The sequence below is a fragment of the Rutidosis leptorrhynchoides genome, chromosome 3 (assembly GCF_046630445.1).
Source record: "Rutidosis leptorrhynchoides isolate AG116_Rl617_1_P2 chromosome 3, CSIRO_AGI_Rlap_v1, whole genome shotgun sequence".
Lineage (NCBI taxonomy): Eukaryota > Viridiplantae > Streptophyta > Magnoliopsida > Asterales > Asteraceae > Rutidosis > Rutidosis leptorrhynchoides.
In genome coordinates, this window is record NC_092335.1 from 430,427,619 (window position 1) to 430,444,248 (window position 16,630).

Consider the following 16,630-nt stretch of genomic DNA (forward strand, 5'->3'; position numbering starts at 1 on the left):
TTGAATTTCAAATAGATCTTGTACCAGGAGCTGCACCAATAGCTCGTGCTCCTTACAGACTCGCACCCAGCGAGATGAAAGAACTGCAAAGCCAATTACAAGAACTTTTAGAGCATGGTTTCATTCGACCAAGCACATCACCGTGGGGAGCTCCTGTTTTGTTTGTCAAGAAGAAAGATGGTACATTCAGGTTGTGTATCGACTACCGAGAGTTGAACAAACTTACCATCAAGAACCGCTACCCACTACCGAGAATCGATGACTTATTTGATCAACTACAAGGCTCGTCTGTTTATTCAAAGATTGACTTACGTTCCGGGTATCATCAAATGCGGGTGAAAGAAGATGATATTCCAAAGACTGCTTTCAGAACACGTTACGGTCATTACGAGTTTATGGTCATGCCGTTTGGTTTAACTAATGCACCAGCTGTGTTCATGGACCTTATGAACCGAGTGTGTGGACCATACCTTGACAAGTTTGTCATTGTTTTCATTGATGACATACTTATTTACTCAAATAATGACCAAGAACACGGTGAACATTTGAGAAAGGTGTTAGAAGTATTGAGGAAGGAAGAATTATACGCTAAGCTTTCAAAGTGTGCATTTTGGTTGGAAGAAGTTCAATTCCTCGGTCACATAGTGAACAAAGAAGGTATTAAGGTGGATCCGGCAAAGATAGAAACTGTTGAAAAGTGGGAAACCCTGAAAACTCCGAAACACATACGCCAGTTTTTAGGACTAGCTGGTTACTACAGAAGGTTCATCCAAGACTTTTCCAGAATAGCAAAACCCTTGACTGCATTAACGCATAAAGGGAAGAAATTTGAATGGAATGATGAACAAGAGAAAGCGTTTCAGTTATTGAAGAAAAAGCTAACTACGGCACCTATATTGTCATTGCCTGAAGGGAATGATGATTTTGTGATTTATTGTGACGCATTAAAGCAAGGTCTCGGTTGTGTATTAATGCAACGAACGAAGGTGATTGCTTATGCGTCTAGACAATTGAAGATTCACGAACAAAATTATACGACGCATGATTTGGAATTAGGCGCGGTTGTTTTTGCATTAAAGACTTGGAGGCACTACTTATATGGGTCAAAAGTATTATATATACAGACCACAAAAGTCTTCAACACATATTTAATCAGAAACAACTGAATATGAGGCAGCGTAGGTGGATTGAATTATTGAATGATTACGTCTTTGAGATTCGTTACCACCCGTGGAAGGCAAATGTGGTAGCCGATGCCTTGAGTAGGAAGGACAGAGAACCCATTCGATTAAAATCTATGAATATAATGATTCATAATAACCTTACTACTCAAATAAAGGAGGCGCAACAAGGAGTTTTAAAAGAGGGAAATTTAAAGGATGAAATACCCAAAGGATCGGAGAAACATCTTAATATTCGGGAAGACGGAACCCGGTATAGGGCTGAAAGGATTTGGGTACCAAAATTTGGAGATATGAGAGAAATGGTACTTAGAGAAGCTCATAAAACCAGATACTCAATACATCCTGGAACGGGGAAGATGTATAAGGATCTCAGGAAATATTTTTGGTGGCCGGGTATGAAAGCCGATGTTGCTAAATACGTAGGAAAATGTTTGACGTGTTCTAAGGTCAAAGCTGAGCATCAGAAACCATCAGGTCTACTTCAACAACCCGAAATCCCGGAATGGAAATGGGAAAACATTACCATGGATTTCATCACTAAATTGCCAAGGACTGCAAGTGGTTTTGATACTATTTGGGTAATAGTTGATCGTCTCACCAAATCAGCACATTTCCTGCCAATAAGAGAAGATGACAAGATGGAGAAGTTAGCACGACTGTATTTGAAGGAAATCGTCTCCAGACATGGAATACCAATCTCTATTATCTCTGATAGGGATGGCAGATTTATTTCAAGATTCTGGCAGACATTACAGCAAGCATTAGGAACTCGTCTAGACATGAGTACTGCCTATCATTCACAAACTGATGGGCAGAGCGAAAGGACGATACAAACGCTTGAAGACATGCTACGAGCATGTGTTATTGATTTCGGAAACAGTTGGGATCGACATCTACCATTAGCAGAATTTTCCTACAACAAAAGCTACCATTCAAGAATTGAGATGGCGCCGTTTGAAGCACTTTATGGTAGAAAGTGCAGGTCTCCGATTTGTTAGAGTGAAGTGGGGGATAGATAGATTACGGGTCCGGAGATTATACAAGAAACTACCGAGAAGATCATCCAAATTCAACAACGGTTGAAAACCGCCCAGAGTCGACAAAAGAGCTACGCGGACAGTAAAAGAAAAGATATAGAGTTTGAAATTGGAGAAATGGTCATGCTTAAGGTTTCACCTTGGAAAGGCGTTGTTCGATTTAGTAAACGAGGAAAATTAAATCCAAGGTATATTGGACCATTCAAGATTATTGATCGTGTCGGACCAGTAGCTTACCGACTTGAGTTACCTCAACAACTCGCGGCTGTACATAACACTTTCCACGTATCGAATTTGAAGAAATGTTTTGCTAAAGAAGATCTCACTATTCCGTTAGATGAAATCCAAATCAACGAAAAACTCCAATTCATCGAAGAACCCGTCGAAATAATGAATCGTGAGGTTAAAAGACTTAAGCAAAACAAGATACCAATTGTTAAGGTTCGATGGAATGCTCGTAGAGGACCCGAGTTCACCTGGGAGCGTGAAGATCAGATGAAGAAGAAATACCCGCATCTATTTCCAGAAGATTCGTCAACACCTTCAACAGCTTAAAATTTCGGGACGAAATTTATTTAACGGGTAGGTACTGTAGTGACCTGAACTTTTCCATGTTTATATATATTAATTGAGATTGATATTTACATGATTAAATGTTTCCAACATGTTAAGCAATCAAACTTGTTAAGACTTGATTAATTAAAATATGTTTCATATAGACAATTGACCACCCAAGTTGACCGGCGATTCACGAACGTTAAAACTTGTAAAAATGACATGACGATATATATATGGATATACATATGGGTAACATGAGATTATGATAAGTAAGTATCTCCATAAGTATATTAACAATGAGTTATATACATATAAACAAGACTACTAACTTAAGGATTTCGAAACGAGACATATATGTAACGATTATCGTTGTAACGACATTTAAATGTATATATATCATATTAAGATATATTAATATATCATAATATCATGATAATATAATAATTTAACATCTCATTAGATATAATAAACAATGGGTTAACAACATTAATTGAGATCGTTAACTTAAAGGTTTCAAAACAACACTTACATGTAACGACTAACGATGACTTAACGACTCAGTTAAAATGTATATACATGTAGTGTATTTAGATGTATTAAAATACTTTTGGAAGACTTCAAGACATATATCAAAACACTCATACTTAACGAAAATGGTTACAGTTACTTTTCCATTCTTTTCTTTCATTAAGAATTCTAGTCGTATTCTTACCCGTATTATACACAGCTTCAAAACGTACTTACTATGAGTATATACCAATAGGAACTAGCATGGGATTCCACTCTTGATTATGTCATGTATGACTAATCAATTTTAACTTCTACCATGAGCTAGTCAACTAACTAGAACTCCTTTTAACCTCACTCACCACTCACTAATTACCACTAATCATTCACTACATTTCACTTCCAATTCTCTTTCTAATTCTCTCTCAACACGCACACACTATTATGAACGTATTTTTCCAGTAGTTAATCATCATCTTCATCAAAAATCACTTCAAGAATCAAGCTATAATCATCATAGGAAGAACACTTCAAGAACACTTCAAAAATCCCTTCAAGTTTACTAATTTACTTCCAAGCTTTCTAATCCATTCCAAGTAATCATATAAGATCAAGAAACCTTTGTTATATATAGTAGGTTATCTTTCTTATTCAAGGTAATATTCATATTCAAACTTTGATTCAATTTCTATAACTATAAACTATCTTAATTCGAGTAAAAATCTTACTTGAACTTGTTTTTGTGTCATGATCCTACTTCAAGAACTTTCAAGCCATCCAAGATCCTTTGAAGCTAGATCATTTCTTGTCACTTCCAGTAGGTTTACCTACTAAACTTGAGGTAGTAATGATGTTCATAACATCATTCGATTCATATATATAAAACTATCTTATTCGAAGGTTTAAACTCGTAATCATTAGAACATAGTTTAGTTAATTCTAAACTTGTTCGCAAACAAAAGTTAATCCTTCTAACTTGACTTTTAAAATTAACTACACACATGTTCTATATCTATATGATATGCTAACTTAATGATTTAAAACCTGGAAACACGAAAAACACCGTAAAACTTGATTTACGCCGTCGTAGTAACACCGCGGGCTGTTTTGGGTTAGTTAATTAAAAACTATGATAAACTTTGATTTAAAAGTTGTTATTCTGAGAAAATGATTTTTATTATGAACATTAAACTATATCCAAAAATTATGGTTAAACTCAAAGTGGAAGTATGTTTTCTAAAATGGTCATCTAGACGTCGTTTTTTCGACTAAAATGACTACCTTTATAAAAATGACTTGTAACTTATTTTTCCGACTATAAACCTATACTTTTCTGTTTAGATTCATAAAATAGAGTTCAATATGAAACCATAGCAATTTGATTCACTCAAAACGGATTTAAAATGAAGAAGTTATGGGTAAAACAAGATTGGATAATTTTTCTCATTTTAGCTATGTGAAAATTGGTAACAAATCTATTCCAACCATAACTTAATCAACTTGTATTGTATATTATGTAATCTTGAGATACCATAGACACGTATACAATGTTTCGACCTATCATGTCGACACATCTATATATATTTCGAAACAACCATAGACACTCTATATGTGAATGTTGGAGTTAGCTATACAGGGTTGAGGTTGATTCCAAAATATATATAGTTTGAGTTGTGATCAATACTGAGATACGTATACACTGGGTCATGGATTGATTCAAGATAATATTTATCGATTTATTTCTGTACATCTAACTGTGGACAACTAGTTGTAGGTTACTAACGAGGACAGCTGACTTAATAAACTTAAAACATCAAAATATATTAAAAGTGTTGAAAATATATTTTAAACATACTTTGATATATATGTATATATTGTTATAGGTTCGTGAATCAACCAGTGGCCAAGTCTTACTTCCCGACGAAGTAAAAATCCGTGAAAGTGAGTTATAGTCCCACTTTTAAAATCTAATATTTTTGGGATGAGAATACATGCAGGTTTTATAAATGATTTACAAAATAGACACAAGTACGTGAAACTACATTCTATGGTTGAATTATCGAAATCGAATATGCCCCTTTTTATTAAGTCTGGTAATCTAAGAATTAGGGAACAGACACCCTAATTGACGCGAATTCTAAAGATAGATCTATTGGGCCTAACAAACCCCATCCAAAGTACCTGATGCTTTAGTACTTCGAAATTTATATCATATCCGAAGGGTGTCCCGGAATGATGGGGATATTCTTATATATATGCATCTTGTTAATGTCGGTTACCAGGTGTTCACCATATGAATGATTTTTATCTCTATGTATGGGATGTGTATTGAAATATGAAATCTTGTGGTCTATTGTTACGATTTGATACATATAGGTTAAACCTATAACTCACCAACGTTTTTGTTGACGTTTAAAGCATGTTTATTCTCAGGTGAATACTAAGAGCTTCCGCTGTTGCATACTAAAATAAGGACAAGATTTGGAGTCCATGTTTGTATGATATTGTGTAAAAACTGCATTCAAGAAACTGATTTCGATGTAACATATTTGTATTGTAAACCATTATGTAATGGTCGTGTGTAAACAGGATATTTTAGATTATCATTATTTGATAATCTACGTAAAGCTTTTAAACCTTTATTTATGAAATAAAGGTTATGGTTTGTTTTAAAAATGAATGCAGTCTTTGAAAAACGTCTCATATAGAGGTCAAAACCTCGCAACGAAATCAATTAATATGGAACGTTTTTAATCAATAAGAACGGGACATTTCACATATCACATCCTACCCTTGTTTTTCTGATGGTGTACTGGCACAGAAGTAGTTGGCCATTCCTGGCTTACTCTGCACAACACAAGAATCCCCTCATACTTTTCATATGATCTGGGCGGAAGGTAGAGATCTTTCAGGATAATTTTTTGAAGGCCATGGGGATACATTTGGCTAAGGCAGGCTTTATAATATCTATGGATGCGGAGGAGAAATTTAGTAAAAGGAACACGGAGATTGCCGTGAGTAAGTTGTAAAGCATATAAAGAAATTTTTCCGACAGGAGGATCGTTGGCAGTTTGCCTGTTGGTAGGAAGAATAGGGTTGTATTGATTAAGATGACGAAAAGCAATCTTCAAGCCGTCCAAATGGCTCACCGATAATGATGATGCCATTGTGCTAACCTCAGGCAGATCAGTGGTTTCTGAAGAAGAAACCTCAACGTGTTCTTGGCCAGTACTCGGTGCAGAAGCCGTGATAATAAAGTAAAACGAAAACAACAATTAAAGAATAACAAGTAAGATGAAGAGTAACTGACCTTGAAAGATGAAAAGCCTTAAAAAGTTGAAAGAAAAGCTTAAAGAAAATGATGAAGATTTGGGCAAGAATGTGCTTTTTGGATCTTGGCAAAGGTAAAAAAGTGAAGGTAAAAGGGTTATGACGGTTTATATAGGAGTACATCAATGCAATTTTTATGGACACGATTGCGACACGTGTACGGGCAAGTTTAAATGTGGGGTACGAAGTAACACTGTTTCTAGCTGGAGGCGCGTGGAGAATCTCAACCATTTAAAATTAATTATCACAGCGTCAGTAAATTTCGTCTGCAATTAATGCCTGTAACGTTTTTCCCGATGCAAATGGCAAATGTGAAGACTTGTTTGGCATGCGTTGGCAGAAGTTTAACAACTTAATCATTTTTCAAATGCTTAAGTCATTAAACTGGGGGACTTAATGGTGTATCCTATCGTATACACGCATAAATGCACAATATTCGCATGAAAATAGCATCAGGAACACTGAGAACAATGGTTTTGTGAAACTGTCCATCAAGCGTTCTCCGTTGTGCAGGCTGCTTCCGTCATGCATAAGCCCTGAAGGCCACCTAGCGCTTAAGCCCTGGCCGGAGAGCGCCACATTCAGCGCAAACTTCGGATCACGAATAATGGAACGTATCATCATCTGACACGTGTCCCCGAACAATCCGGTGGATCTGTCACTATAAATAGACCCTTGGGTCGTCATTTTACACATTCAGAAATTCTGACTACTTGTGAGCAGAGGCTTCACTTTTCTCTCTCATAGTACTTTCTCTCACTAGAAGTCATCCGGCTAGTAGCTTAGCGCTCAGCGGACAAAAGATTGATTAAGCCACCCCACAAGTTTCTATACTTGTGAACCAGGTCTGCAGGGATTATTTTCCGAGGGTAAAAATCAATCGGCAACACTCCCCCACCTTTAGCTAGATCACTTCTAGTATTGTGCTAACACACTAAGCCTTACCTCATAAGGAAATAGGTGTTAACATTCAGTAAATGGGTGGGTAGGGTTAATCAAGGGTTGGGATTGGCTAAAATTTTTGATATAAAAAGTAGATCTAGAAATTTTTGGATGAAGTGATGAAGAGGGAAAATAGTCCGCCAAAATGAAAGTTGTCTTTTACGAAGTATATTTAAATCGTACATTGATGATTTGGGAACAAAAATTTTTATTAAAAAAAGTAACTTGTACGTTAGTAGTGATGAGTTATAGAAATTCGGTTGGATTCAGAATATTTCTTGGAGGAATGGAAGAAAATTTGCATTTTTAAAGTTTGCAACTTTTAATCAAGCTGCTCCTGCAATCAATAACATGTTGGTTATAGTTTTGGTTAGAAGAAATGAATATGGTTGCTTTGTATTTGTGAATGGATGTTATCCCACATAGGTGGGAGGAAGAAGTGGGAGGGGGGTGACTTGGTTATAAAAGGAGTGTTAAGCCTCACTTTCAAATTGCACCAATCAATACACTTTAAGTATTTAATTATTTCTTTCTTTCTTACCCTTGTTTGAGAGTTGTATTAGTTAAATATTTTGGAGATTGTAGTTGGCTTAAGAGAGTCGTCTATATTATTGTAACAATTTGTGATATAGTGTATTTCTCTCTTTGGAGGCCGGTGGTTTTTCTCCTGTTTTGGAGTTTCCACGTTAAATCTTGTATTGTGTATTGTTCTTATTTCTTTACTATTATTGTTGGGCTGGGTGGTGGAAATTAGTGAGACCGTAATTTCCCAACAACTGGTATCAGAGCGTCAGGTTTGATGGGGGTCTCGGTTATAGGAGTCGGAGTATGCTCTGTGGTTGCCACGGGAGTGGATCGTCCACATCAGAAACGAGTTCTATTGATCGTATAGGGTATCTGGTTAGACAATATTTTTTCTGATTCGTAGTAATAGTTGGATTTGTTAGTGGCGAGTTGTGGATTTCCGATTTAAAGGGTCCTGGCTACCTGCTACATCTTTTGGCTATTCGAAACATGAGCAAAATCAGATAAAGTGTTGTTTATAGGATACGGATACGATGTCGAAGATCAGTCCGATGAGGTTTGATGTAGAGCTATTTGATGGGAGGATCAATTTTGGCTTGTGGCAGGTTCAAGTCAAGGATGTGTTGATTCAGTCCGGGTTACACAAGGCATTGAAAGGTAAACCCACCTTTGTTTCCGGCAGTGATTCTAGCAGTAAGTTCGATGAAGAAGAATGGGATGATATGGATTTGAGGGCAGCAAGTGCGATTCGTTTGTGTCTTACAAAGAACGTGCTTGCAAATGTGCACGGGTTATCAACGGCAAATGAGCTTTGGGTTAAACTAGAGCAGTTGTACCAGGGCAAGGGCATCTCAAATCGGTTGTGTCTTAAAGAACAGTTTCATACTTTGCGTATGGATGGGGGTTCAAAGATTTCAGATCATCTGAGTATTTTTAATGGTATTGTTTCGGAACTGGAGGCTATTGGAGTTAAAATGGATGATGAAGATAAAGCTTTGAGGTTGATATTATCTTTGTCATCGTCTTATGAACACATGAAACCTATTTTGATGTATGGGAAAGAAACTCTGAAGTTTGAAGATGTTACTAGCAAGCTCTTATCCGAGGAGAAAAGACTGGAAGGTAACGGGGTCTCGTCATCAGAAAGTACGGTACCGTTGTGTTCAGATAGGCGGAAGAGAAACTCCGGAAAGAATCTGGTATGCTGGAAGTGCGGGAAAACTGGACATGTAAGGGTTAATTGTCCAGGTGGAGCTAATTCGGTAAATGGCTTCAAAGGTGCTAATGATGTCTCCGTTGTTACGGAGAGTGACGAATTCCTCTGAAGTCACGTCATCCTCATGGTGTGTCCGCGCCACCATGGAAAGGGATGTTCGTTAGCAGTTCCACAATTACACATGGGCATTGGTTTGGTGTTGATGCAGGTTGTGTGGTGGAAACTGATGTTGTAGCTGATGGGACTTTCGGGAAAGCCAAACAGGAAGTTGCACCATAACTGTTCAGCTGGTTATACAACATGTGCCGAGGTGAAATGCTTGGAATGTGATATTCTAAGTGTGATACTCTTTATGGTGGGGTATGATAATTCTGTTTAGAGTTATGATTGTCTATTATGACAATGATTGTCGGGTCTTGACAATGTTCGATGAAGATGCAAGTTTTGTCTCTTGGGAGATAATGTCAGCGGCATGAAGATGAGGATCTTGAAGTTGTCATCGAGGAAGCGTCTACATCGGTTATCCTTGCAATATGGAAGCATGTTTATCTTCTTCTATCCAAAAGGTGGAGATTTGTTGGTTATAGTTTTGGTTAGAAGAAATGGATATGGTTGCTTTGTATTTGTGAATGGATGTTATCCTACATAGGTGGGAGGAAGAAGTGGGAGGGGGTGACTTGGTTATAAAAGGAGTGTTAAGCCTCACTTCCAAATTGTACTAATCAATACACTTTAAGTATTTGATTATTTCTTTCTTTCTTACCCTTGTTTGAGAGTTGTATTAGTTAAATATTTTGGAGAGTGTAGTTGGCTTAAGAGAGTCGTCTATATCATTGTAACAATTTGTGATATAGTGTATTTCTCTCTTTGGAGGCCGGTGATTTTTCTCCTGTTTTGGAGTTTTCACGTTAAATCTTGTGTTGTGTATTGTTCTTATTTCTTTACTATTATTGTTGGGTTGGGTGGTGGGAATTAGTGAGACCGTAATTTCCCAACATAACATGAATGGAAGAATGCTACAGGGCAATTGTTTGAGAACAGGGTATGCAAAATTTGACAAAGACTCAACGCACCAGAGGAAAGGTAACCGATTTTCGAAGAATTACAGACAAACGTACACAAGAGTTGGGTCATATCATCCAAAGAGGGACCATATACACACGCCGATTCAACTCCAACTGAATGAAGATATTAGTAACGGCATGATACGAACATCTCTGATTATCGACAAAGTTGAGTTTTCAAAACCAAAACTTGCTGAGTGGCTTATAGAGCATAATGCCAGGATCGATAAATGTTCTCAATGGGGTAAATATGGGGTGATTGTGGGATGCGTCGATAGTGACAATTTCAATAACATTTGTTGTGGTCCAATCCATAGGAGCAACAATGGTGACTTTTTGAAGGTGATCCCTATGGGTGATAGAAGAGGAAGGTTTTCAAGAGCTACTTGGATCGAAATTAGAGGTGTCCCGGTTGATTATGGGTGTATGGAAAATGTGACGTCGGTAATTAGTGAAATTGGGAAAACTCTCTATATGTCCAAGAAATCATATGATCTAACTGAAGCTGAATTTCTATATGCTTTTGTGGAGACTAAAGAGGCAAAAAATATTGATAAAGAAATATAATATTGGTTGAGCTTAAAGACAAGCAAAAAGTGAAATTATGGATTCATGAAATGGCTGGTGATTTCAATCCACTTGAACACATTGATTTCAATGACAATGAGGAGTTCATGGATAGCATAAATAACGCCATTAATGGAAGTCAGGACATGGGAAACATGAACGCTGAAGATATTCAATCTCCAGTCATGGAAGATGAAGGTCCCGATGGGTGGATGTCACCGGAAAAAGAGCCGGCAACACCTACACGGCAGGTTCAAGACGTTAACGGCGATGGTCACTCAAACTTGGACGAGTCAGCTTTTCAAACGGGTTTTAATCTTGGACTAATGGATAATAGTAGCAATCCAAATTCAAATTTGAATTTAGAAGTGTATGAAAAATATAAAGGATCGGTTTTGATGAAAGGATCGAGCAGTGTGCCTATAAAGTTGGCTGGGAATAGACCCTTTGATGAAAGAATACCTGTAGACTTAAAAGTCAATCTTGAAGACACTTTTAGGGAGGCTGAGCATGACTCTTCTGTACCCAATAAAGTTGTACATAGTAATTTTGGCAACCCTACAACTAATATGCCCAATTCCACTTTAATTATTGATAACATAAGTCCATTAAGTAAGCCCATTAATGTTGGAAAGGCCCAGAATGCTTCTAAGGTTGACGTTACACCTCCTTCTGCACCAAGGTTTTTTCATCAAGCTAGATTTTCTCATGAAAAACAAGCTTTAAATGGATGCCTTAATGAAGACTGTCGATCAGCGTTTTCCATTTACAAAAAAAAAAAAAAAAACGCTCAAAAGACAAAGGCTCTTTCCAAAAAAGAAGTGAGTGTAGGTTCCCATCGTAGCCCTTTAAAAGAGCATAAGCGTAAAAAGCTGAAGACTAGAGAATTAAATGATGTAGTGGAAGCTGGATCGTATGTGAGATCAGATGATGAAGAAGAAGAGGTCACTCATGTTGCACAATCTGTGAATTTCACTAGAAAGCCGATTAAAGTTAGCGGGAAGATTTTAAATCCAAAGAAAGGTCTTAAGGGCAAAAGTAATATGGAGGTCTTTGGCAATTTCTTAGAAAGCATGTTCGATAGTAGCGAACGACCTTCTAAAACAAAGCAATGAAGATAGCAACGTGGAATACTAGGGGACTCAGGAATAATGATAGAGGAAGAATGGAGTAAATCGGGAGGCCTAGTGTCAACATGGAGTGACGATTGTTTTAAACTTAAAGACAACTTTCAATGACGGAATTGGTTAGCCACTTTACTCACTCACTTTCGTACCTTCTAATGTTGATGTTTCTTAACTTTAACGTACATATTCCTCATAATGAGGTGGAGAAGAAATGATATGGAATCACATCTCGAAAATGGTGGGTAAATGGGATGGTACAATTTGTGTTTTATGTGATTTTATCTCTAAAAATGGTCATGTATCGAATATGGGATTTTTAAATGTAATTGGGTGCATGGCGTGTGACATGGGTATTTCATTGCCACTGAATAGATACGAGGACTCCCGATTAATTATGTTAATGGCTTTGTTAGCCTACTGTTTGTTTGACATAAGCAAAGAGATGAGATTTTATTGGCGCACTCGATAGTCAAGGTGTATTCGGTTGTGGTGGCGGTTCGAGTCATGCTTAGTTTAAGCATTGATTTAGAGTCACTACAACAAAAATGACCTTTCGGGACCCCCCACAAGGGTCCTAATATGTGATATATTGGGACCATTTCGCTCATAGAATCGTTTTGCACTTGGTTACTAGATAAACCGTACCAAAAGCTAAAAAGGGTCGCAAAAAAAATGACCTATTAGGATCCCAAAAAAGGTTCAATAAAGTGACAATCTACGTTAGTAAATAGGGTCCTAAAAACATTTTGGGACCCTTTATTGAAGGTCCTAAAAACTAATTGGGACCCTTTTTTACAATGGACACTGGTCCTTAAAAACATATCGGGACCCTTTATTACGAAGAAAATTGGTCCTAAAAAACATTTTTGGGACCCTATATTACGACCGATCAGGGTCCTAATATAAATATCCTGTAATGGTCATGATATCAATATGAAACCCTAAACTAATGTGATTATTTAGGACTTCTAAAAAGGGTCCTAAAAATATATTTTGTACTCGTAATTTTCATATCATAACCATGATAATAAGAAGCAACGATATACTAATTAGTGCTCCCAAAAAAGGTCCTATAAAATGGAATATGTAATGGCAACGATATACTAATTAGTACACTCAAAAAGGGTCCTAAAACTATATTCTATCATTTGCTTATCATCACAATGATCTCAATGGAATATGTATTTATATTTATATATATTTATTATATTTATTATATTCATATAAAGCTTTGTTTACAAATATGGACATGCAATTAATAAGATCCATTAATAAAATAAAAATGAAATACATAATAGTGTTGCAACTGAACAAAGGATAAATAAGTGACACACTTAAAAAAACATTCAACAGAAATGTAATCAAACATTTTTAAAAAAAAAGAGCAGCAACATCATCAAGCATAAGTCCCCGCGAATCATGCGATCTTAATCCTGTGTCACAACCTACAAATAAATAATTTATGTATAAGCATAAGCTTCCAAAGTTATTAAAACGAATTACATCAACAATTTAACAATGGCATACCGAGAGTAAAGAAGTTGACCACGCAATAGCGACACCGGTAGCCTATATCATTATAGTAACAAGTTCAAATGGTCTTATGACTGCTTCATCACTTTTTATTGCGACTTGAACATTTACTTCACCCCAGCCTGGACCAATCTCTATTCCTCCAACCACTTTTAGTGGGTCTAAACTACGAAGCAAGCCTTTTTGCAACAATCGGGATAGGATTATTAATGCTCTTTAGGTAGACTATAAATATTTTTAACATGGAGAATAACAATAGTAACTAAATAGAAATATACCTATAGAGGTAAAGTATGAGATAGCACGTTTTCATGTTGTATGTCATTAATCTTAATTGTTATATGATAATGATAATATTTTACATCAGGTTAACTTCGACCCATTTGTGTTGCCCCATTTTTAAAATTCTTATATAACGCATTAGAGGTAAAGTATGACCTGAATCAATCCATTCTATGTAAATGGGCTGAAATTCCCATCTTCAGATTCAGAGAAAATAACAAAACTTAGGATGCGTTTGATAAAACTGAATGATTTAGCGCTGAATGGTTCAGAATCTGAATGATTCAAAGCCTCTGAATAAAGTTAGTTCTGAATGAAAATAAGCTGTTTGATAATCATTTAGAATGAACGATATGAACTGAGTAGAATTATTTTATTAATGTGTAACATGAATAAAAAATTCAATATACTTGTTAATTAAGTGTTCAGTATATAATTTGAGAAGAATATTACAAAAAATTTAGCCTCTTAATGGTTAAGAAAGTGTTTCAACTCTGAATGATTCAGTACTGAATACTGAACCATTCAGCGCCATATGTTATTCAGAAGTCAGAAACAAACGCGCTGAATGTTGAATAGTTCAGCATTCAGCGCTGAACCATTTCATTAAGAGGCAAACAAACACACCCTTAGCCCAATAGACGTATTAGTTTCCTGGTATTTTGTTCTCTTTTTGGCCTGAACGGGTGTTCTTGTTTTGATTCCTTCAAGGTTTGGATACGAGGCTGCTTAAAACCACCAAAAAGGAGCATCTTCACCCATTTTTCTCTTCTCCAAGCAATCTATGACGCATCAAAGTTAACATATTACAACTGTAATAAAAAGATAATAAGAAACGGTCAAAAGATTTAACTGATTACTTACCTTCCCTGTCCTAGCAACTTCTCAAATCCCAAATTTGCTTCAATTTCTTTGCACCACAACCATTTATCCTAGATCAACTGTTACCTAGATTCCATTGAGTAAACAAATCTACATTTATTAATAAGTTAATGAAACAAATGCAAATCAAAATACGTCACCTAACAAACTCATGGAGATCCAAAACTCATTCCATATAAGTTGCACAAATAATAGTAAAGTTAAAAATTTCAACTTCCATCACCTCAAATGTTGATGACTCCTGCGAAATATCAACAATTTTAGCTCTAAAGCTGTCCGCTAACCACTTAACCTTGAAATCAAGAAATTTAATGTAAATGTAGAGAAAAGAGATTCTCATACCAAATTGTTGACTGAATTTAAGTAGTGATTAAAATTTATAGTGTCTCTTCCAAGTATTTTCACAAAATTTAAGTAAACACTTTAACCCTTCGATAGTAAGTTTTATTCTCGGAAAGAGACGAATAAAACAAGATACAAAAGAAATGAAACATGGACGAGGCTCGAGAGTAGTAAACAAACACAAAAAGAGACCAAACCCTATCTAGAGCTAACTAAAACCGAGCCTCGCCATGAACACACAAACTACACAACTACAATCACAAGAAAATAAAATAAACGGAAAACCAACCAAACTTACTAACGACAAGCATACCTCTACAAACTATCAAAACCACCATTACTTGATAACGTCCTCTTGTACCTCATCATGGATGTAAGTTTTATTCAACCTTATGTCACATTCATTATTTAATCCCTGATTGCCACTAATTTATATAAGTACATGCTAGTTTTTGAGATATGGACGGTTGAAAAGAAAAATAGAAACACCCTCTTAATTGCAAACCAGCATATGTACACAACGATAAATCGGATGCGCAGTATGTTATAGCATGATGCAAAAACATGATGAAATAAGCATAAATACCTCCAAACGGTAGCCTGGTTCTGCATTGGCCTTAATGAGCATCAACTCACGTTCTGCTCGTGGCTGTATTGAAAGATCTTCAACCTGTTTTAAATGGCCAACTATTAGGATTCAATACAAGAGTCAAAGAATCAAAATTGATTTTCAAATCATATTCAATTATGAAAAACCCTAATTATGTTTCAAATCATATTCAATTTCGTCAAGAATCCAAGAATCAAAATTGATTTTCGAATTCGTTGACTTTGAAAAACCCTAATTATGTTTTAAATCGCGAAGAACAAGTATATAAGGAAGAAGAATATGAAGATGAATGAAATTGAAGAGAAGAAGAGGTTGAATTATACATATACATGTCACGTGCGTATAAGAAACACCCGAACCTACTCCAATTTTTGGTTATAATTAATCATCTTGTTCAGTTTCGCCGTCGTCGTATGTTTTAACCTACTCCAATTATAGGTTATAATAATTCTACAAATTTGAATTGAAATTTATTTTAATTTTCATTTTGAATTTCAAATTGACGATAGCAGGTGGTAGGAAAAAAGTTAAAACAAAGGGTGAGTCTAAATCTACCCAATTTTTTTACCAGATCTATCCAATTTTACTAAAAATAGCATAATCATTACATAATTATAATTATTATAATTATAATATTTATTATATTTATTACTTATCATAACTGTAATCATTATGTTTTTTTAATTATTTTATTTATTATATATCTTTATTTATCTATCATGAATATACATATACATTTAGTAAAATACGTATACATTTAGTAAAAGAATGGGCCAATAGCCTAGTGGTGAATGACTCACTCTTCCTTAGGAGAGGTGATGGTTCGATTCCCACTAGGTGAGGATTTTCCAAATAATTGGATCAAAAACCATTCTTACCGGGCCCAAATGATCCCTTGGTCCAACGCATGCGAAGATTGAAACA

The 16,630-nt window shown here is 35.9% G+C and overlaps 1 long non-coding RNA gene across 3 annotated transcripts; it reads right to left on the minus strand.

The window, feature by feature from the left end:
• Positions 1-13,384: 13,384 nt before the first annotated feature.
• On the minus strand, positions 13,385-16,137 carry LOC139897867 (uncharacterized). 3 transcript variants are annotated; one of them, XR_011776820.1, is made up of 7 exons: positions 16,030-16,137; positions 15,683-15,766; positions 14,978-15,511; positions 14,737-14,820; positions 14,500-14,654; positions 13,585-13,769; positions 13,385-13,502 (listed from the first exon to the last, which is right to left on the minus strand). It is a non-coding gene; the product is annotated as an uncharacterized lncRNA (long non-coding RNA). The 3 variants fall into 3 exon arrangements; XR_011776819.1 differs by lacking the exons at positions 13,385-13,502; positions 13,585-13,769 and having other exon boundaries at positions 13,781-14,654; positions 14,978-15,046; positions 15,410-15,511; XR_011776818.1 differs by lacking the exons at positions 13,385-13,502; positions 13,585-13,769 and having other exon boundaries at positions 13,781-14,654.
• Positions 16,138-16,630: the final 493 nt, after the last annotated feature.